Here is a 22,135-nt window from a genome sequence, read left to right on the forward strand (position 1 = left end):
ATAAATCTGATAAGTCTTTAGCACTGCTGAGAAATAACAATATAGTGGTGGGGAGGAGAGGTCAGAAAACAAAAAGATCCAAAAGTTAAAAGCAAATGAGATTTGATTTTTCCATATCAAAGTCTTGCTTTTTTACTTCATGGTGGATTTTCCTTTTAAACATCTTGACTTTGAGATTGGGCTGAGTGAATGTTGGTTCTGCTACTTTTTTTTAATCCTGAAATTATGGTTGCACTCCTCAAACTTGCTCAAACTTGATTTCTATTGACTTCATGGAACCTTACCATCACCTTCATTCCAGAATCTTTCTTCCTGTTCCAATATAGCTTACATTCATGGGATTTCCCCATGATCTCATGGGGATCATGATCCCTGAAAACCCAACTTTATCCTACATAACTTCCAAGTCATCTTGGAAAAAGTCAGCTAGATGCTGCCACCTGTTGCAAATAAAGTCCAACCTATTTATCTCAATGTGAGTTATTCCTTAGAAGATATGGAGTGTGTTGTTTGTTGTAACAAACCATGAGATTTAATGGCAGTAAATAGATATCCAAGTATTTTGTCTATAAGCCCCCATAATTTGTTCAGGATATGTTTTATGTATCTAAGTAAGTGAAGGGGGGAAGCTTTGCTATGGAAAAGAGTTGGAACTACGAGAGAACCCAATTTTTGAGCATACAGCATGTTGGAACTGACTGGCACAGTTAGAAGATGTGACCACTGCCAGCTGACTCTCCACCCCACCTCCCCAATCATGGCCAGCAAAACAGGGCATCCTTCAAGAAAATTAACCTATATATTAGGATGTGATGATGATTCACGTTACATGCTGAGTTACCTATCCACTTTAATTTGGCATGTTTTGCTGACTCATAAAATTAGATAAATTGAATAAACCATGCTTAGATTAATTATGAATAAGTGTTCCATTATAAACACAGATAGATCCACAGTTATTAACATCCTCTGTCATTAATGTGTTCTCTTTTTAAGAATTCCATGATACTAAAAAAAAATGAATAAAAATCTTAGTGGGAGAAGGTTGAAAAACCTCCACTGATGGTACTTTGTAATTTCTCCTTCCACTTCTTTCTCTTCCATCAATGTTGCCTTGACTTTGTAGGTCTTAGGCCTGAAGAGAGACCTGTGAATGCTGCACCTAAATCTTGGAGCCTGGGTTATTTCTCACCAAGTACAAACTGCTTTATAATCATATGAATAAATGCCTCTGCTCACTTCACTTTGGTATTAGACATAGGAAGCATTCAGGGCAGAGTGTTTTTAATTGGCTTTCAAAAGTTTGAGTACTGTATATGGACCATTTACTTTAGGAAACTAGCATCAGGGATTTGTAACAGAAAAACTAAAGTGGAAGATGGCAAGATGTATATATGGCTGAAGTATCAAGAAAGTTTCTTAGGGCAAACCTAGGTGAATTCAAAGGTGAACCTTAGGTGAAAATAGCTCCCCAGAGGAGGGAGGCATGCCTCTTCATGATTAGGCTGAGTCGTTGGTAGCAGAAGTAAAACTGACTAGCTATTGGGTAATACTGTATCTTAATTTATTGGTGATTAAAATGGGCCGAGAAATATAGGCACTTCTATCATTATCAGAATGCTGAGATGAGGAAAACAGGACTTTGTATCTTTAAAGATAAAGATACAGCCTATGCTTAAAATGCAATAGCATAAATATGCTGTCCTCTTCTCTAACTAAAGTAGTCTTGTCCTCTATTTTGTCAGATGTCTTAAGAGAAGTTGATGTCAAAATAGAGATGGAGCAAGGAGGATATGTATAAAGGAACTGGAGGGAGCAAAATCTTAGAAATAAATCTGACCTTTGACCAGAGGGACACTGTGCTTGTGTCTCCCAAATATATCTTTGAATATACCCTAAATGGCTTAGGTGACTTCATCTAGATGAAGATAACAAATCTAACACACCTTGAGACTATGTTGATACTCCTAATGACAACTTGAGGCTTTTTCACACTTGTTGCAATACTTTACATATACTTTATCTGTACATAGGTCCATATGACAAACAAATGGGAAGAGTAGTGTTATTAAGGTAGGATTATGCAATATTCCAAGTGGGATTGCCATAGTATGCAACACTGCTTCACTGTTCACTGAAACCTTAGTTGTGTCTACTCACACACCAGAGCCTCCAAATTTAACAGCTGTGTAGGATTTCAACAAATGAATCCTGGAAGTGTATCCTATTCACCTTTATGTGTAATGTTATGATACATATAAATTTATGACTTCTCTTGGATATTTATAGTTATGTAAAGACATATTGTGCATACATAATACAACACATTATGGCTGGATTCACATAAGATGTTAGAGATCATGAATGAATGCAACACATTAAAACAAAACAGCAAATTATTTTATGCTTTTCAACTCAAGTTCAAGTTTTTACCCATTAAGAACAAGAGATAGAATGGTAATCTTTAGAAAAGTGGCTGTTATTCATTATGGATAAATACTATTCAATATTTATTTATTTATTTATTTATTTATTTTTAAAATTTTTATACCGCCCCCTCTCCCGAAGGACTCGGGGCGGTGAACAACCAAAATTAAAAATACACAATACAAATATTAAAATACTTTAAAATAAAATTAAATCTTTGGCTTCCCCAATTTAAAACCCCTTACCCATAAAATTCCCCAATTAAAAGATTTTTAACCCAGCCCGGCTTGCTGAAATAAAAAAGTCTTCAGGGCCTGGCAGAAGGTCCGGAGGTCCGGGATCAGTCGTATCCCTGGGGATAGCTCATTCCAGAGGGCGGGTGCCCCCACAGAGAAGGCTCTTCCCCGGGGGGTCGCCAACCGACATTGCCTGACAGACGGCACCCTGAGGAGGTCCTCTCTGTGGGAATGTATTGGCCGGTGGGAGGTTATCAGAGGCAGAAGGTGGTCTCGTAAATAATCGGGCCCTAAGCCATGGAGCGCTTTGAAGACGAGAACCAATACCTTAAAGCGCACCCGGAGGACCACTGGAAGCCAATGCAGCTCGCGCAGGAGAGGTGTCATGTGGGAGCGCCATGTCGCCCCCATAAGTACCCGCGCAGCCGCATTCTGCACCAGTTGGAGCCTCTGAGTGTTCCTCAAGGGGAGCCCCATGTAGAGAGTGTTGCAGTAGTCCAGGCGGGAAGTAACGAGAGCATGAGTGACCGTGCATAGTCCCGATCCAGAAAGGGGCGCAACTGGCATATCAGGCGAACCTGATAGAAAGCCCCCCTGGCCACGGCCATCATATGCTCTTCTAAAGACAGCTGTGCATCCAGGAGGACACCCAAGTTACGTGCCCTCTCCGTGGGGGCCAATGTCTCAACCCCAATAGTCAGTGATGGCACCAGTTGACTATATCGGGACACTGGCAGCCACAGCCACTCAGTTTTGGAGGGGTTGAGTCAGAGCCTGTTCCTCCATCCAGACCCGCACGGCCTCCAGGCACCGGGACATCACTTCAAGGGCATCATTGGGGTGGTCCGGGGTGGAGATGTACAGCTGGGTGTCATCAGCGTACAGATGGCACTGCACCCCAAAACCACGGATGATCTCGCCCAGCGGCTTCACATAAATGTTGAACAGGAGAGGCGAGAGGACCAACCCTTGTGGCACAGGGTACAGGGCAGCTTCCTGTATTTTTATGTACAAAATTCTCTTCAAATGAATTGGTCCCAAGTGAATTAAGTATAAGCATGAGGGAGCCAGAAAGATGGTGCAGAGGTAGCATCTATTGTTAAGATCTTCCTCTACAGCTTCCCCTTCTCAGATCACAGAGTTGTATCCAGCAGCTGCAAAGCTTATGTAACAAGGGGATGAGGACTTAAAAACCAAAAAATGCTGTTGACTTCATGATGAATCAAACAATACTGTCAATTTTGCTTCTGACTACAGATAAAAAGAAAGGCAGCTGGATGATTTGCAAAAGGTTGAATGGCTCCCATCCAGAAGAAACTCAAAACAAAATGAAGCCTTTTTTTAATAGCAAGTTTGAGACCTTCCCATTATGGTGTTTCACACAGAGGGAGTTAGCTCATTAATAACACATGTTGACAATAAGAGTGCTTCTACTTTAAAGTTTAATTGTAGCAACATAAAAGTTGATAACTCCAAGGATGTTCTATCATCACTATCCTTGAGAAGAGAGTGCCTGAATAAACAACCTGTACCTCCCACAGCAAGTCAAAGAACTCTTAGAAACAAACGTTTTAAGTATCCTGCTAAATGCTGAACATATCAATATTATAAAAAGTGTGATGATCAGAGGGAATTATTAGCTATTATGCATAGAGCTGCTAAACCTCTAGTAAAGCTGCTCAACCAAACTGCCAAGAAAATAAGATCCATTTTGAGAAACCATCTGCTGGTTGATCCTCTATTTCAACATGAAATATGGATATGGAAGAGAACAACAAAGAGTCCTTGGGAGTAATTTCTATTTTATCCCCACTTTTCCCTGATAAAACATCATCAGATACAGAAAATGTAAGTAACAGGGGGAAAAAATAGAAGTCAACAGGTAAGAAGTAAGATGCAGCACAAATCTTGGTGAGTTCCTAGCCAAGTCTTGGAGTAGAACTGAGTTATAAGGAAGTCAGCCTTAGCTCAGTGCTTCAAAAAGTAAATACCAGCCCCAAATCACAAGGCAAGGCTATATCTTATGAAGCAGTTCAAAATGGGATAATGAGAGAATCTGAGGTAAAAAAAAATCATCTTCATTTAGAAATAAGCTATCCCTCCTAGACTTTTATAGTATTCTGAGTTGTCAACCTGCAAAAGTACCCCATCCAAATTGCTGCCCACCTCAAAACCTGCCCAAGCTTATACAACAACAAGGCAGTGATGAAAGGATATAAATTCCAAACTAGTTTTTTTGACACTGAAGGAATTATGGACATCATTCCCACTGAATGACTGGAAAAACCATGTATTTCAATCCAAAATTCCAATAGCTTTCCAATCATTCCCATTATGTTAAGTACAAGGGTTCTATTAAGTCAGTGACTTGGAATATTGCTGGGTGGAAGAACAGAGTAATGGATAGTGCAGTTCCTCTCTAAATTTGCTCTGGCAGCACTCCAAGAGACTACAGATGAGGAAAAGATTTGTTTAGCAGGCTTTAGATCCTGAACTACAAGGAAATACAAAACTAAAAGGTAGCCATCAGGAGGACTCACTATAGTTGCCAAGGTAAAGCTGGGCTGGCAAGAACATGAATTGGTCCATGGAGTTGACACTCCCTATTATTTAGCCATAACATTTTCATATAAATTTTCTGAAATAGTTCTACTGAACTCATATTTATCATCACACACATCTAGAAAAGACAGTGCTAAAGATAAACTAAAATTACCCTAAAGCTACTGTAGTATTAGCAGGAGACTTTAATGCCAGAGAAGGATCCTCATTAGTAAATGTTATCCTTGGGATTATCTTGTAAATGTTCCACCCTGGCTCTCCTGGGAGCCAAATGAAATACTAGTGACTCATAACTAATCTCCCTGATTTATAAATGTAACCTCCATGTTTCAGGAAGAAAATAACCTGTTTTATATATCCTTTTACATATCATTCAAGACATTCTAATAGTTTTTTAGATTGTATAAGTTTTACATGAAAAAGAGACTTGGAATAATTCATTTTCTTTCTCTATCCAAGGCCCAGATAAAGTTTTGACCCACTAATCTATGTCTTTCATTAGAACATTTTAACCAATAAGTGTTGTACCGGAAATCAAGACCAAATAGGTTCAGAGTGGGTTGATTCAGACTGTTTACATACTAGAAAGTTACTAAGAACAGCAGTGGGCCAGGGCCAGGGACACCCTAATAAAGAAAACCATGCTAAAACATTAAAATTAAAATATGATTACAAGAAATGGTAGCTTCTAAAAATGTTCCTGTAAGGCTAAAATATGGGCAGATATTTGGAAGGGCTGATACTGAAGCTGAAGCTCAAATACTTTGGTTACCAAACGAGAAGACCCTGATGTTGGGAAAGATTGAAGGCAAAGGGAGATGGGAACAGAAGAGGATGAAATGGTTAGATAGTGTCATTGGCGCAGTGGGTATGGGTTTGAGTAGACTTAGAGATAGCGGATGATAGGAAGGTCTGGCATGTTATGATCCATGGAGTCATGGACGGTTGTGCACCACTCAGTGACTGAACAACAAATGAAATTTTCAGCAAAAGGGTCTATTAATTTTTTTTACTGGAATATTGTATTTTGTTGAAGGAATGCAAATTTGAATTTAACATTCTTATTCCAGCTTCAGTTTGGGAGGATTTTTATAGAAATCTATTTATTAATCCTAACCAATATCTCCTACTTAACAAATTATTGATATTCTAGCCATTGAAAGCCTTCTGCCCTGGTGTCCAATGTCAGTATCAGAAATAAAATTTATTATCCTATCTCTGAAACCCAGTAAGGTTACCTGGAAAAGATATCCTAGAACTCTTCAAAATACATATTGATTGATGGGCCTCATTGTTAGCAGGGCTGTTTTCTCTTATTAATAATACAAGTTGAATCTCAGTCAGATGGGACTGTCATGCCATTTGTCAGGCGAAAACAACTAGATCCACATGTGGATGTGAAGAGTTCAATCAATTTTTTTACTGTTCAAGCCTATATACAGGAATCTCCTCAGGCTGATGGTTTGTGCCTGAATTAAACTAGATAAGGTTCAATGCCATTCAAGAGGGATTGGACTTTGCCCTCTTGTGCACATGTAAAATCTCTAGACTAATTCCCTGACTCCTTCCCCTGGCTCAGCCACTGTTTCTCTTACACCATTTGTATATGTATTTTAAGGGAGACAAAGGTGACCCAAAATTATAAACCAATAGGACTTATTGGAATTGTGACTAAAATGTATTCGAAATATATTTTGAACAAAATAGAAGATTGGGTAATGGAAAGAAATCTCTTAGAGAAGGAACAAGCAGGATTAAGACTGGTGCATTCCAGAATAAGCAATTATTTTATTTTACATCATGTCATAACAAAACAACTAACTAATGGGAGAATACTATTTAATGCATTTATAGAAAGGATGGCTTTTGACTTATAAACAGAAACATTTTGTGAAGAAATTTGTCAACCTAAATATGGAACCCAGATTCCTATTTTGGTTAAGGCCCTCTACACAAAAACACATTTGAAAATCCATACAGATGTAAATGGTTCTTTAACAGGAATATACAGTACCTACTCATAATGATTTTAGACAGGATCCCTTTATGCTTCAGACACAGGTCCAGGATAAATTCATTAATATCCTTTTACAGTATATACTGATGATACGGTGCTAATGGTGCACTTTCAAATATGCCTGAGAAGACTGTTGCAAAAACCAAATAGCTACTGTGATCTTAATTTTCTAAACGTCAGTAAAATCACATCATGTATTTAGCAAAAAAAAAATAAGTATAAATATAATTGGCAGACAAATGGGAGTCTATTGACCAAGTGATTTTTTAAAATTTATTAAAACACAGGGCTACAGGTAAATCATAAAAGAAGCTCACCAAGGTTGAAGCACATATTAAAATATTATATAAATTATCCAATTCTAATTAGCCCAGTACCCTGACTCTTATACTGGAAGCATTCAGGGCAAAAATAGTTCCAATGCTGAGACTTCTGGTGCAAAATTATTGGATCTTGCAAAAATCAACTCACCTGAGTAAGTCTAGACCTATTTTTCAAGAAGCAGAGTGGGCTGATAAAAATATGTCAGCCCTTTGGGTCAGACCAGAAACAGGTACCCACTTTGTATATAGCCAATTAACGATTAAAATATTCACATACTGGCAGAGGATCTATTCAAGGGACCCTGAGAGGCTACCCAAAATAACTTTAGCATAACAGGTAAGTATGGCTCATCCCAATTCCTGGGTAAGTTGACTTACCAAAATTATTTCACACCATGGGTTATTTATTTTCAACTGCCTCAACGGCAAGAGGAATTTTTAAACAGAGAGTTCTAACTATCAACAGTCAAACTGGCATGGAGTTATTGGCGACAAATAAATCCTTAAATTGGTTGGCTAAGAACAAAACTATTTTTCCATTTGAAAAATACTTACATTGAGTTTAATCCAATTCTCAAGAAGGACCTATACTAGAGCCAGATTTGCATTGTTGGATTCCATGGCTAAATATGGGTGTGACAGGATGTATATATGCAGTGTGTCCCAGCCATCAAGGATATTGTTCATGTTTTGTTTGATTGTCAACTAAATACGTTCTTAGGCTTAGATACTTAACATTCCAAATTGAAAGAGCAGCCCACTAGGTTGTGAATCACTGATTATCGTATGTCCTTTTCTAATCTATATATCATGAATGCAACTAAATTTATAAACTAAGGCAGTTGACCAAAGGAACCATTATATTGAACAGATTGGAGCATCCATAAAGGTGATATATTTACCTGAATGCTAATTCTTTGTATTAAACACGTGTCTTATTATTGTATTTTCCTTTTATCTATTTTACCCTAGATTTGTATTCTGCATTTTATTTCTGTTTTATATTTTGATACAGTCATAAGACTAATCAATCAATCAACTATCTATGAGAGCTAGTGTAATCTAATAGGGGCAGTATATGTCTAGGACTATGGAAACATGAATCTATCAACAACTATGGAAACTAATTGATTTGAGGTCAATTGTTTTAATCTTCACCCAGTAGGATCATTGTGGTAGGAATAAAATGGGAGGTGAAATGGCTATGAAAGAATCAAGTGAGTTGATTCTTTGAAGAAAAGTCAATGTATAAATGAGACCAGGGATTCAAATAAATAGATTTAAAGCAATGTCTTTGCCTAGTGTTTTAATTTTCAATTTAATCAGAGTACTGTTGCTGTGACTGCTGTAAAAACCACGAAGCAAAAAAGTGTTACGGCATCTAAAGTCTCATACAAATGGACTATGTGATTAGTTTTGGTTACCATAATAATTGTGTTAACTTTAATCATACCACATTACCCTGTTTGTATAGTTTATAGCATATGTACCCTGTATTTCAGGGTAACCACTGTGCCCATTCTACAGATTAAGATTAAAGATTCATATATTTGGGGAAAGTATACCATACTGTCTTTTTACCAAACTAACATATGTCCTGTAAATTGACAGTCTCACTATTCTGCCACTGGAAATTAAAGGAAACTGAATTATTGCTAGTATCCCAGTACAGTATATTGCATTGCATTTGAAAACAAGACCTGTCAATATAGTAAGTATAGTAAATGTCAATCTACTGTATCATCTGCAACAGAATTAAGTTGAAATAAATTGGAATAGAAATTAGAAATTAGAAGTCTTCTTCCCAACTTTATAAAAACCACCGCTTTTGTATAGTTTGGGTCTCTTTGAAAAGTTACTTTTGAAATATATTTCAGTGCACCATTCTATAAACATTCACTCAGGAAGCAGCCTCACTAGAGAAAAGAGGACTTAACTTCTGAATAATCATACATTAACCTTCAGTCCACCTCTGGAGAACCTCATCCGGATTCACGCCTCAATAATTTCAGCAAAGTTGTCAAAATATAGAACATGAAGAACATTATATTTAAGTCAAGCATTTTTAACTACTTTTGATTTCAGTAGTGTATTTATACAAATGCTCTCAGCACAATTTTGCAGTCTTACACAGGCACTTAATTTTCTTGTTAAAAACAATGGGACCAAGGAACATTTAAATTAGGATGAATTATGTGAAGATAATTTGAATTTACACATACTACTGAAGTATAATTTGTTTAACTACAGCTTGTAAGTTGCAGCTGATTGCCTTCATATGTTGCTCGGTCTTAGCTGCTAAATTAAACTAATTTCCCCAAATTTCAGTTTCCTCAGCCAAAGAGAGCATTACTGAAATTACTTGGAGCTCATTATCTGGAGGCTGAGTAGGTTGGAAACCCTTTCTTTTTTTTTCAGCAGCATCCCATTTTCCATACAATAACTTGAAAGGTAAGTTAGACTTCAACATGAATGGGTTTCTGGTATCAATCCAGCACACTGTAATGAACAAATTACAATGCATCCACTAAACAAGAACCAAGTTATATTATAGTTTAGTTGACTGGAATTCCAAGACATTGCAGAATGAGGATGTAATCCCAATATTGTCAGAAGAGAACAGGCTATGGAAGTCTGCTTTATCTGCATTACAATTTATATTTCACATGGTGCTTAAATATGGAGGTTTAACCTTAAAATGATGATGTCAGGCTCTTTCACTCAAATTCTGTATATTTTTGCTACATTTTCTTTTGTGTTTAAAGTCTTAAATTTACAATTTTTATTGTAGTTAGCAAAAAAATGTTAGCAATTAAACATTTTGATTTTATGATTAGCATACTATAGTAAATGCCTATAGTATGTTTGTTACATTACTTATTTTACGGGATCATTGCAGTGTTATTCTTCAAAGCTTCATTTTGCTGGATGATAAGAAAGAGCCTTGACTTTGCTGAACCCTTTCGTCTTCCTTGGTATCAGCATTATTGTAAGTTCTCCATTTATAAAATAGGAGCACACTTTTCCCAGTGTGTCTTGAGATTATAGAATAAATCAACCCAGAGTTCCCATTTGAGGTGTTAATAATCAGGCTTAAATCATCCTGCTTCAAACACATTATGCAAAGACACTTTGGAAAAGGCTTTAATGTTGGGAACGGTGGAAAGAAAGAATGACCAGCAGCAAGGTGGACTTAGTTACAGTGGTGATGAGCGCACCTGAAAAAACAGGATAGGGATAGATCATCATGGAGAAAATCTATCCATGTGGTCGCTAGACGTTGAAAACTCCTAATCAATCAATCAGCACCTTAATCCCTTTTAAGATTCAGCAGCTTTTTGAATGAGTAAGGAAGGAGCAGGGATTTGTGTGGACCCCCCATAGATTTCTTGTATTCTAGGGGTTCCAGATTGTTGACCTTGGCGATAGAAAGTCCACGCTTCAGTCTCTCCGGGAAATGAATGGGCGGGCCTGGAGGCAACCACACACTCACTCGGCTGTTTTTTTGCTGGTTCTTAGGAAGTTAAGAGGCGCTTTGAAACCCTTGGGGGAGGTGGTTTTTTGGAACAGCCACGGCACCCGCTGCAACTATCTAGATACTTCCAAGTAGAGAAGTCGGGACATCCAGTATTTAGAGGCTTGAGTGACCCCCTCCTCCGCCGACGTTGCCTCTCTGCTCCACTCTTCTCCTGGATTCCTGCGGTTGACAGAAAGGCAATTTCACATACAAATTATAATTGATACCTCATCAGGAAATTAAAACTAGGTGGCAACCCTAATCCTTAACATGCTTTCTCCAAAGTTAACTCCCTCAAGACCAGCGAGTCTTACTCCACAGAGAAATGGGGCCTACTGGCCTTATGAGGGACCTGGCAAGCTTTCCTATTCTGAGAAGAGGTAGAAGTTTTTTTGTCTATTAACCAAAAAGGGGAAGAATGGTTTTCCTGCCCATGTGCTCCCAAGTTCTAATAAAATCTTTTGGTTCAGGGTTAGAAAAGGAGGTGGTATATACAGTGCCAGGGACCTTCTGGTGTCCTTTGCACTGCATAATTGCTGTTGGATCACTCACATTCCAGTACAAGCAGGTCCCATTTTTGTTTTTCTCGATTCCCGGTATGATCAACCACGAGGATTATTAAAACTGCATATGGGTGTTTTATGAATGATCCACATGAGGAATAATCTTGAAAGACGCGGCAAAATGAGTGAGGTGGGCGTAAAAAGACAGATTCTCCTATCCGTTCGCAAAGCAGCGCAAGAGAAACTGGATTCTGTCAATCCCTACTTGATCGGATCCTTTGCTTAAATACTATCAACTTTTCCTAGTCTCCCGCTGATTTGCTCTTCCATCGCCAAGATTTAAGACGATTTCCACCACACCGAGTTGGAAACAAAGAGTGAGTACAACTCCGAGTCGCCCGCCTCTTAGTTTTTTGGATTAGTTCGTTTACAGCAGGTTTTCTAGCATTAATCCCATTTTCGAGTTTCAGGGTATTTAGAAATTAGCGCTGCGTTGCCCTAAACTATTGGTAGGCTAATTTTTCAAGGAGTGAACGTGGCGAACGCAGGCGTGTGGGAGCAACGCTCGCTAAGAAAGAGCAGAACTAATTGCCTTGTCCTTGAGGGTCTCTTTCAAGAGGAACTCGGTCTCCGAGATCTGGAAACGATCAGGAGGTGGGCACAGAGTTGAAGTATTTTGTATTTCGTTGCTGCCATAGCATGGTCGTTCTTATTTGTGCAGTTGTTTACGTTGGGCTTCCGGTTCTTTTCCTTTTTTCCCCCTTTTCAACCCGTTGACTTTAAATTTGCGGCCAATATATTGGGAATAAGCTCCCCCAGCCCCATCCCTCAGTCAGTGAAGTAAAAAGTCTAGTCAAAACTCGATTTTTCAGTGTGCAGGAGGGATCGGGGAGTGAAGTTTGTATTTCTTTTCTTCTTTTGAACTTACTGTTTTCAGGGGTGAGAGCTTGCTTTTGAAATGACGTTGGCCAGGTGTATTTATGGTTATTTGAATATACGATGCTGAATTAACTGAGTCCAGGATGTCAGAGCTCATGATCATAAACTCTCTGAATCATAGTTCATTGGATCAAAAATAAGGTTGGTTTATACTGAGCCATCATGTAGCCAAGCACTTTTGTTGTGCAACCAAGCTTTTGGATAAGAGCTATTAAAAGTACCTAGGCTTTCAAAATGCCTTGATACAATTTCATTCTAGAATTGGCTACAGCAGGAGCAATCATTTCTAACTATCTTGTCCAGGAAAGAAAAATGTTTCCTTTTTAAGTCCCCCACCACCACCAAACACTACTTCAGTCTTTTCATTCAAATGTTCTTTAGGTGTGTTGGATTAAGTAGGATTAACTAGCTTGTCGCTTCCAGCCTGCATTAAGCAGATTTACCCTAAGGATTTAACTTATTTTATATAATTTATCATTTTAAATATGGATAGCATAAGGATATTCAAGAACCTTGTGGTATCTGAAAGATTTGCAGCATAATTTCTGGTTTTGCATCACAGACTTTTTCATGGTTAATAATGGTAAACGCAAGGAACACAATTGTCATCCAGTGCACATTTGTTCTGGAAATACAACAGTTCCACTGTTTATAGCTTTTTTCTTAAATCCCCATTCTGTCATAATATAAACGTATCAGTAACCTTTAGGTTAGCACTATAACCTAAGATAGATACTAATCTAAATCAAAATATAGCTTGCTTGTTTATCATTTAGATGTTGAGTGAACCCAGCCAGTCTTGGTTTAGTCTGTAAAAATGATTATGCATAGCTCACAGAGTTGTATGAATCCAGTTTATTTGGGCATACTTGCTGTCAGAGTCCTGCATACCTATGCCAATTTAACTAGGGGTTCATTCAGAAGCATTGCTTTCTGAACAAGCATGTATTTCACATTTCCCCCTTTAAAAATGGTTCTTTCCATTGTCCTTTGATAATGGCAACAGATGTGAACAACTTTTTTGGGGGGGAATAAAATAGAAACCAAGGAGCCCTTCCAAAGTCGGTGCTGTCCAGATGTATTGGATTAAAACTGCTACTAATCCCAGCCAGCACAAGAGAGGTAACCCTCACCACTGCTTCCACATTTCCTCACTTGCCATTCTATTTTTTCGAGAAAAATGCAAATATTTAGATAAGTGATAGGCAATTTTAAGTTTTTAAAAAGTATTCTATATTTGTGATTAGCCAATTTTGCAAAATTTCAAAGATTTAACTTTTAAACAATAGTTTTGAAATATGTACATATTTTAAACCAGATTAGTTTGGCCCAGCTTGCCTTCCAGTTTCATTAAATTTCAGTGCCCATCATCCCAAACCAGCATAATTAAATACTGGTTTGTCAGACTGTTATGAGAGATAATGTCAAATATATTTGGAAGATTCCAAAATTCTAGAATTTTCAACCTAACTTTCTCCTTTAGGAAGAGAATCTCATTGATTATATTGGAATTGAACCACAGTTTGACCACATTTTATCTTAGCCTATTGGATGAATTCAGCCATGTGGTCAACATATGGGCTGAGCTAGATGCCATCTCTAAATTGGATGAGCTGAGTAAATCATAGTGGGGGAGGGGGTGTCTTTCTCTGTTCAATCATGTTGGCTTTTCAGAAACTGCCTGGATTAATCCGTGGAGTTTTCTTGGCAAGGTTTTTCTGAAGTGGTTTGTGATTGCCTCCTTCTTAAGAGAGAATGATTAGTCCATGGTCATCCATCTGTCTTCACAGCCAAGGTTTCTCTATTTCTAGCTGATGCCTTTAACCACTACATCAAGCTGGCTCTGTAGTTTAATGTGATGCAAATCTAAACACTGGGATAGACTCACACCAGGGGTGAAATCCAGCAGGTTCTGACAGGTTCTGGAGAACCGGTAGAGGAAATTTTGAGCAGTTTGGAGAACTGGCAAATACCACCTCTGGCTGGCCCCAGAGTGGGATGGGAATGGAGATTTTGCAATATCTTTCCCCCAGGAGTGGGAAGGGAATAGAGATTTTGCAGTAGCCTTTCCCTGCGATGCCCAACAAGCCACGCCCACCAAGTCACACCACGCCCACAGTACCGGTAGTAAAAAAATTTGGATTTCACCACTGGTTCACACCCAACTCTTTCTCAATCTGACCTTTTCTCTCAGTGTTGTTATACAAATGAAATAGATAAGGGGAAACCTCAAAATATTTTTCTAAAGGGAAATCACTTTTCCTTCACTTCAAAATTTTTTAAAAGGCTTGCCATGTATTTTGTATCCTTCAATGCAGCAGAATCTTGGGACAGACAATGTAGCTGAATCCAGAAAGGGTTAACTATTGCAGGGGGGGGAGGGGAGGAAAGCTGGCTATAGGCAGGTATGTTGGGTTCTTCCCCCCCCCATTCCTTTTTGAGGGGAGGGGGGATGTTGAGCCATGTGTTAATGCAACTTAATGAAATATTTCAGCTATGCTGCTCTGGTGCATCTCTCCCCCAGCAAACATACCACCTCCCCCTTTTCCCTTTTCTTCTTCTTCATGAGCTTCCTGAAGCACCTTTCAACTTCAAGGGCTTTACACCAATATAAACCAGATCCAGAGCAGAGCGGCTTTTCCTCCCCGCGCCACCCCCCTCCCCTCAGATCTAAACTTAAAACATGTATCGTAGATCAGTTTTCATCCTGTGAATTTAGGCACAACCCCGAGACCTGTCTTTTCAAAGAGAGTGGAGGCTGGAGTCTGCTATATTTAATCCAGCCAGCTATTAAATGTCCTCGGGCTTGAATCACGAATTTCAAACAGGAATCTGGAAATGGGGGTAATGACAGATTTTTTCCTCTCCCCTTTTTAAAACAGTTAGGACAAGGAAGGAGAGCACGGGGAAAAAACTTGCTTTGATTTTGGGACAAAAACAATAAAACCCTTTTCCCAGCACAAGAAAAAGTATCCATGGACAAAAATAAATGAGGAACGTGGAGGATTTTTCATGGGGGCCAGTACAATTTTAAAACCTATATTTTCCTTAATATTTATAGGCTAAGGTAAAATAGCCTTCAACCTGAGCTTGATTCCTGATGACTTCATGGACATTTTCATATTCTTTTCTTGGCAAGATTTTTTCAAAGATCTGCCACAGCCTTTTTTATGGAGCGTTTTTCAACCTCCCACTCTATCTTATGGCACAGATGTTCCTGATGGTGCTGTAGCTTCCAAATCTAGGCAAATGTAAAAATGTTAGCCCCAGTCTTCTCATTTATCTTACTTTCCATATTGTGATGTGTCTGATTTTTATTTATTGGGATAGATCCGCATTTTGTCTTCATTAATTTTGCTAATTCGAGTGGGATTTAAATCAGTTTTAAGGATAACTATTTTAAACTCTTTAGTATCTGAGAATATGACCATATTGGTTCCAACCTACATTATAATTAGTATTTTAGAAAAGTAACAGTATTTGCTTGTCATAGAAAATGTAACAATGAGATGTGATATATTAATGGATTAAACCTGCACTTCCACAGCCACCTACTCTGAGCTTCATTTAGCTGATTCCAGGAAAATACACACAGGATTGCTGAATGAGACTCCGTGGGACATTTCTCAGTAGCCACAGGTATAAAATTTCTGCTTCAGGAGATATACATTTTTGTCAAATCTATGTTTATTTCAGTTTGGAGGACAGATCCCTTTCTCCTTCTCTTAATATGTAAAGGAATAGTATTTTTTTTAAAAAAAGGATGGTAAATAATTTGATTAAATGGCCAAGGAATTTAACATTGTTCAAAATATTATCAGATACTTAAAGTTGACATTGATAGCTATGAAGTCTGGTGAGAAAGTATATTTTCCTAGGTCCTTTTTCCCCAATGATATTTTAACATGTAAGGGGTGGGGGGAAAGCCCTTGGTCTCAGTTGTCTCCCAAATACATGGATTCAAAGCTTGCTGATATGAATTCTACAATAATTGTTTAACAGTCCCATCTTTGAAATTCTTCAACCAAGGACTGCTCTTGATAGCAACAGCAAAGGACTATTAGCCACCAAAGGACTTGGCAAAAAAGTATGCTGACTTTAAAACAAATACTAGTGACCACATTTCTAACCATACTCTGTCTTGACAAAAAAAGCAGAAGGGAGATTATGGCCATATGGAGATGAAAAACAGATGGCACTCCTGGGGTAAAGCAATGGGCAGCTTTATGGGGTCCCAGCCCCAGAATACAGGGTTCCAAGTAATAGATCCATTGCAAGCAAAAACTCTGAGGCAGATGAATTCCTCAAAGGATAGCTTTATTGGAAATATCATATTGGCACATATCTGGTGAAAACCAACCCTGAGGGGCCCCTTGGTTTTCATTTAATTAAAAGTAAAAGGTTTTCCCTCAGTCCCAAACAATCAGTCACATGGCCCAATCAAGGCAGCGTCCACTGGTCTAGTGACATCACTCCTCCTTCCTCCGGCCAGGTGTGAGAACATCCTTGGTTCCCAAGAGAAAGTATTTTATTTTGACTTCACAACCCCAGCTATCTCTAATCCCTCCTCCCTATCCCTTGCTCCAGTGTGGCAGCACTGAAATTCCAAGATGGCTATGGCCAGGTCAGCTTCAGGACTGACAACTTCTCTTTACCCCATCTCCCATAGCGTAGGTGCTTTAAGGTTTAAGTTAATAGATATGTCAGATAGTCTATTAAAAGCTTCCCTGTCCTCCATGGGATAGATTCGGGGTCCATGGGAAGAGCTTTGGCATCCCTGCTTCAAAAAAGGGAAGTAACTCTGAAAATCAATTACCGAGAACCAAATGTGTGATATGCCCACAGCAGCTATAGAAGCCAAGAGGATCAGATTAGACTCCTACGCCCAGCCTTTACTTGCTAGGAATCATTTCAGATGGAGCAGAACACATGGCTTTTGCGGCAAGAACCAGAAGGCACTATTTTTCAAGTGAAGCAAGAACAATCTGCCAAAGGCTGAGTTTGCTATGGGCAGGTTGAACAGGAAGTTCCACTTTCCTTTCCTTGAGAAATGGCAAATTTCTTGATTCTCTTGCCATCAGTGGGATTGCTGTGGTGGTGCAGTGGTTAGAATGCAGTATTACAGGTTACTTCTGCTGATTGCCAACTGCCAGCAGTTTAGCATTTTGAGTCTCACCAGCCCAAACCTTCCATCCTTCTAAGATTGGTAAAATAAGGACCAAGATTGTTGTGGGCAATATGCTGACTTTGTAAACCGCTTAGAGAGAGTATAAAGCACTGTGAAGCGGTATATAAATCTATTACTATTGCTATTGCTATATCCCTCGCCCCCGCCCCCTCTGTCTCTGTCTCCCTCTCTCTCCGTCTGTCTCTGTTTCTCTGACACACACACACACACACACACACACACACACACACACACACCTCCCTTTAGAAGCCAGGCGCTGAGTTTAAACCAAAACCAGAGTGCCCCTTTTGTCAAGCTGCTATTTACATTAATGACCATCTAGGATTTTTATTCCCATGAACAAATATCTATTTTGGACTAGAAGTGATTGTCAGTTTCTGGAAATTCATTGCATTTGACTGAGAACTGCTGATATGCCTAACAAGGAAAATATGCAAAGTTTCCAATTAAACTTTCATATATTGTTACATACTTCCTAAAGCCGTTAGGAGGATTCACTTCCCCAACATTTAAATTATTGCGGTTACAAGATGAAGCACTTGAGCAGCAAATAGGCTTCTTAAAAGGACAGATGCATAGACATTTTATTCCAAAGAAGACACCAAAGAAGAATGAAGGTGAGAAGCATAAATCTTACATATAGATATATAAATGTTCAGTGTCCTTTGTATATTTAGCCTGAATTATGATGCTGATTTAGAGTTCCTTTTCTTGGCAATCTCCTGCAGAGCAGATATAGAAAGATCCTTTCTGTATATAATAATTGGATCCTGAAAAGGTTCATTCAGATAAGTAAAATAAACTTAAATTTGTAGTCTTTCGTGAATAGGATAAGTGCTATCATTTTTAATGTCGAAAGAAGTATTTGCTAGGTCCAGCAAAGAAATACAGCTCCTTTCTCTCCTCTTTAGAACCACCTCTATTCAGTTTCCCAAAGACTTAAAAGCTTTGAGCATTGATTATGTTTTCTTGTTCTACTTCTGAAGTAGCATTTATAGCTTAAAGTTGTGCTGGCACTCATGTGCTGCACATTTTACCAAGGTTAGGTTAGAGTCAAAGGCTCCATGTTCCTACTGGTCACCTAAGACTATTGTGAGTATCACTCTAGCCCACAGTCCCCAGTCACTGACTGTTCAAGGCCAATCACTTTTTGGCAGTGAAAGAGGGAATGTCCCCAACAGCTTTTCTTGGAAGAATGGCAAAAGAACTATGTGGAATGAATCGGAAACAGAAAATAGAGTGGATATTTTAACCACCCCTCTCCCCCAGATAAAACTGACTAACTAGCCCTAACAGAGCAGGCACAGTAGTGGAGTGAATAAGGTATAGTTTTTGATATGTTCCACCATGACCTCACTAAGCCTTATGAACAATGTGAAAAGCCAATTCCAATCAACAAGTGCCTAATCCATTGGAAAGTATAGTTTTACTGGGACAGCAGAACATTCTGTAGTATTAGGAACTGATACCAAAGAAACGTGGTGGTGCAGTGGTTAGAATGCAGTACTGCAGGGTCCTTCTGCTGACTGCTGGTTACCGGCAGTTCAAGTCTCACCGGCTCAAGGTTGACTCAACCTTCCATTCTTCCGAGGTAGGTAAAATGAGGACCCAGATTGTTGGGGGCAATAAGCTGAATCTGTAAACCACTTAGAGAGGGCTTTAAAGCACTGTGAAGCAGTATATAAGTCAATTGCTATTTTCTCTCTTTCTGGCCCTCTCTCTCTCCCCTCCCTCTTTCACACACAAAAACTGGATTAGGCATAGCAGCCAGCAGCTAATCCAGGGCAGTAGACATCTGGGTGGCTCCACCATGGAGTCAAATCATGAAGGGGCACAGTTTATCAGCTGGCAACACTTCCAGCTGATTTAAAGAGATTTATTTCCTAGAAAAGTAGAGTAAGGGAAGAAGAGAGGGACCACGTTTCTTCTCCATACATCTCTCACTATGATGACAGGAGAAACAAAGGAAAGATAAATGGCAGAGATTTGCCAATCCCACTAAGAGATGATTTAATGGATCACAGAACTGATGGCATAAGGTTCATGGATCTCTTGATGCTGGTCACCAAAAGCAAAGGAGGTATTCATTCCCCCAATACCTACTTCAACTATAGACAGAATCCTTATTTTGCTTTCCTTCTCTGGGAAGATTGTGCAAAGTTTTGATTTCATTTTGAATAACATTTAATTGAATCTCTAAATCAAACTATCTTTCTGAAATGAAGTAATGAAATAAATGGAAGCTCTTACCCAGAATCAAAGAGATCCTTTTGAGCTGTTTTAGACAATTGAGATGGCCTTCATACAAAAGCCTCTTTCAAAGATCATCTTGAACTTGACTCATTTCAATAATCTGATTTGGGCATAAATAAGTCAATTTTCCAACTCGGATCATCTATTCAAATTAGACCAACACACCTGCATACTCCTATTTTTTGGCTATCTAAAATCCAACAGCATGCTATCCTCTATCTCTTATTTACAAACAGCATGTTTTAGATATGATTTCCTGGGGAACCATGGTGAAAAAATGATCATCACCTCCTTCTTTTGACCTATCTCCCTGCATTGTCCTTGCTGTTGTGTTGACTAGTATTTACAAATTCTATTTCTGCTTAGAAAGAGGTATCATGAAGAATCAACCAATTTGTGAATGAATAATTTTTTAGATTTTGCTTAAATTAATAGGGTCCTCCAATGAGGTCTGTTCATCAAATTAAATCATAATCAATATTTTGATTTATCGTTTAACATATTGTGGATATCATATACATAATTATTAACTAATCTAGCTAATGATCAGCTACCTTTAAAGGAGGGAGAGAAGAAGATATTTTTGCACTAATTCATCCAGTGACTAACAGAGGACAAAGTTTTTTAAAATCAAAATAGAGAGCAGAACAGAAATGGCTTTTATAAAAGTTGATTAAAATATTGATAGGATAGGTTGCATACATTTTACAGCATGCATTTTTCTCCTTCCCCTTTCTCCTCCTCCTCCTCCTCCTCTCCTAACACCTGAGGCTGAGTCACTTAGTTTAGCTTTTTGTCTCTCTGGAAATAATAATAAATGAAATAATAAAAGTGTTCCTCCTTTTTCATGTTGCACCAAATCACTCTTATTGTTGTTATGGCCATTCTCCAAAACAAAGGCAATTACTTTCTTGGAATTTCACTTGCAAGGATTGTTTTCGGGAACAAAACTGATGACAGGGTGGAGAGGAGGCTTCTAAAAGGATTGCCTTTGGATTCAGGACATCCTCTGCTTAGATGAAGGGGCTGCTGCCTCTCCTAGGTGTCTTAGACATAAAGAACAGTCCTTTGATCTTCAGTCCTGGAAGGGTGAAACATGTGACGGGTCCCAAGGCGGTAGTGGTGGGTTGATAGGAGTACATTTTGGCTATGATTTATGAGCAAAACTCTCTTCTGACATTGCCAGATGTAGAACATCATATCCTTTTGAAAAAAAAAATAGAAAGAAAAGAAAGAAAGAAAGCAGGAATCCATGTACATTTTCTTCCATGTCAGCCTGTTTTGGCTTCTTCCTGACTTTTGTGCTTACAGAAGTAAACCTGCCTGTACTCAGTGGGCAGACTCATGTAGCCAAGGGCTGTGTTATTCAACACACTGAGCTAAGGCTTGATGAACCATAATTAGTTGGCTGTATTCATAGAATAAAATGAGTTATAAACTGTTATTTGCAAACCACCCGCATTATGGTGTTACTTGAACCAGGCCGTGCTTTGACTGCAACATGAAATAGTCCAGTGAGTGGAATACAATGTCTTTAGGATGCTTGTCCAGACTTTTGAGACTTTGGAATCCAGCACAGTTACTGATCCTTCTTGTAAAACAGAGAACTGAGTTCTAAAGAGTGCTTAACATTAAAAGGGCTCAAATGTTACAAGAATTTTGACTGTTGACTATTTTCAAGAGCCCAAGTAGTGTTCAAACAGAAATATTGAAGATTAATATTAAAATGTGTTAGGGTGGGGAAAGTTAGAATTAGAAAGGGCTGTGCTGTAGATGTGAAAATTATGGATCCAGGTTCACACTCATCCTCAGCTAAGACAGTGAATTCAGGATGGCTCCTCTGCCCAATCCATCCTATCTCATACGGCTGTAGCAGAGATAGAATGGGAAGAGGCTCTAGAGCCAAAATCTTTTCAGTCACAGTCCAAGAGATCCATCACAATGCCACATTGTCTCTTTTAGATTGAGAAATGTCTTACATTTGCTACTCAATGTCCATGAGTAGTTGTTATATATTGACCTAATTTACTTTCCTGATTTTAGTGACCAAAAAAATGGGAGAGGTGATGAGTGTCCCAATACCTGTTAGTTTAATACCTGTTAGTTTAATAACATTAAACTAATACCTGTTAGTTTAATAACATTACAGTGCATTGTCTAGGAGCAGGTT

The 22,135-nt window shown here is 38.6% G+C and overlaps 1 protein-coding gene across 9 annotated transcripts in view; it reads left to right on the forward strand.

Moving 5' to 3' along the window:
• The window catches only part of TWIST1 (twist family bHLH transcription factor 1), a 162,629-nt gene that overhangs the window by 14,923 nt on the left and 125,571 nt on the right, over window positions 1-22,135 (forward strand). For 7 of the 9 annotated variants that reach the window (XR_015734025.1, XR_015734026.1, XR_015734027.1 and 4 more), the window contains exon 2: window positions 16,072-16,163. The exons of the other annotated variants lie outside the window; for them this stretch is intronic. The gene's annotated coding sequence lies outside the window, so the exon portion shown is untranslated. The remainder of the gene's footprint in view (window positions 1-16,071; window positions 16,164-22,135) is intronic. 9 annotated transcript variants of the gene reach the window in all.

Source organism: Pantherophis guttatus, chromosome 4 (genome assembly GCF_059756535.1).
Source record: "Pantherophis guttatus breed Tessera chromosome 4, ASM5975653v1, whole genome shotgun sequence".
Taxonomy (NCBI): domain Eukaryota; kingdom Metazoa; phylum Chordata; class Lepidosauria; order Squamata; family Colubridae; genus Pantherophis; species Pantherophis guttatus.